A 2,275-nucleotide genomic window follows, 5' to 3' on the forward strand; every position below is an offset into this window, starting at 1 on the left:
CTGCCCTTCGGCCGTCTGCACCCCCGCCTCGGCGCCGGCTGCTGCGTTGCCGCTGGCTGTGACGCCTCCCAGCTCTGCCGTCTTCCCTGCGCTGAGCAGCAGCTCGGGGGCGAGCCAGCGACGCCAAATCCCACCGCGCAGGAGAGCTCGGGCTCGACCCCGCTGCCCTTCAGGCTCCTCCTGCACCTCAGCCGAGGCGTCTCCTGCCTCCTCTGACGCTGGACGCTGCTCCGCCTCCGCGACCCGCGTTGCACCCGGCTGACTCGAGCCCGTTTGCGCCCGTCCGCCGCGTGTGCATGCGCAAGCGCCGACCAGCCCTGCGAGCCCGCAGGCCGGCTCCATGCTGCCTGGCCGCTCGTCGGCCTCGCTTCCCCCGCACCCCAGCCGGCTCCTCCTCTGCCCGCGTCGGCCCAGTGACTCCACGCTAGACCGCGCGCTTGCGCCGGCTCGGCCCCCATTCCAAGCCGCCTCCTCCGCCCGGCCTGCGTCGGGCCGGCTCGGCCTCGCCTTGGCCGTCTCTGCCAGATCCGCTAATGCGCCAGGCCGCCCGCTCCGCCTTCGTGCCCAGGCCTGCCCCCGCGCGAGGCCCCGTTACTCCGCCACGGCCCCGGCTCCTTCCATATGCCCCGTCGCGCCGGCCTCACCTGCTACCGGATGCCGGCTTCCCGCAGCTGGCCTTCTCCGCCTCCACGCGCCACGCCCGTCGGGTGCGTCCGTGGCCGCCTGCTCTGCTGCCGGCTGCCGGCTCCCTCCCGCGCCAACCTGCCGGCTGTCCATGCATCCGGCTTCGCCTGCACCCGGCCGCCGGGTCGTCGCGCCCCCCTGCTCCGCTGTGGCCGCATCCCGGCCCCGGGTGCCGACTCCCCGCTTGGCCGCCTCCGCCTGCCGCTCGCCCCGGCTCGGCATCCCGCCAGCCGCGCCCATGGATGCCTGCTCCGCAGCCGGCCGACCGGCTCCCTCCCACGCCGACTCCTTGCGCGCCGGCTTTGCGCTCCCTCGCTGCTCGTATCCGAGGAGGCCGACTGCTCGTACGGGGTAGAAAGAAAAAGAAAAGTGCGCCGACTGCCCGAGAAAAGTCAAGGGCCGGCTGCCCAGGCCGGCTGAAAAAAAAGAGATGCCGGATGGAGATAAAAAATGATGCCGGGTGGAGGAAAAGAGAGAAGTGGGCCGACTGCAGGGTGTAGCCGGCTGGAAAAGAATCGTACCTGGCTGGAAGAAAAGTCAGGCCGCGTTCCCAGCCAGTTGACTGTAGAAAAAAAAATGTACGTCCGACCGCTGGCTGCCTGGTCGGCTGCAAAGAGCCCGACTGCTGTGTCGGGGTTCGCCCGCCTAGCTGGCAGAAGAGAAAAAAAAAAAGAAGGGCGTTGCAAGACGCCTCGCCGCCTGGCCGGTCGAGCCTGATCGGCCGAGACCCCGCTTCGAGCACCCGAGGGCTCGAAGGCCACACTCAGCAGGTGCGCCGGCGCGCTCCGCGAGCGCCGAGTCGCGCCGGCTGTTTTCGACGACCGCGACTACACGAAAATCACTGTGAGTTCCTCACCCGCATATTTTTGCATCACGCAAGCACGGATAATTCCGAGCGATGCTCGGGGGCTATGTCCGCATTTTATTACAGTTGCATCACTGTTCGCCCAGCGCCAGCCAGAGTTGGCCCAGGGGCTGGCCGCTTGGCCTGAGACGTTAGTTCCCGTAGACGGCTTAGTAGCGTGCGCAGTACCAAAGGCCCACTCTCAATCACAGACCGCAGAGCGGCTGTCCGGCTGGCAAGAGTGAACGCTGGAGGCCACCCACGCGAAAAACGTCCGGGAAGAAAAACGCTTCGGGCGACCCGACCGTTTCCTTTATGAGTATCTGCTCGGTTAAAATCTGCTCCCAGACTCTGAGTACTGTACACTCCACTTCGTGGCCCACTCTCAGCCACAGACCGCAGAGCGGCTGTCCGGCGAGCGAGAGCACAAGCCAAAAAGCGGAGGGAACACGAAAAAGATTAAGGGGGCTCGGACGAAACCGAGTCGACACCCTCCGCATAAAACTTGCAAATACTAAAAGCAATCATTTGATATATCCGCGCGGACTAACTTTGTCTTTTTTCATGATCATTTCCACGAACACTCGCCAAAAAACCTCCGCCCAACTTTGCCAAAGTTGCCCGGAGGCTTGGGGGCTACTGTCGGAGTAATTGGACACGGATACCCCGAAGACGGCAAGACGATATTCCAAGACATCGGGGCTAGCAAAGCCCCTCAGTCCGACTCCCCGGCCGCCCAGGCCGACT

The sequence above is a fragment of the Triticum dicoccoides genome, chromosome 7B (assembly GCF_002162155.2).
Source record: "Triticum dicoccoides isolate Atlit2015 ecotype Zavitan chromosome 7B, WEW_v2.0, whole genome shotgun sequence".
NCBI classification, from domain to species: domain Eukaryota; kingdom Viridiplantae; phylum Streptophyta; class Magnoliopsida; order Poales; family Poaceae; genus Triticum; species Triticum dicoccoides.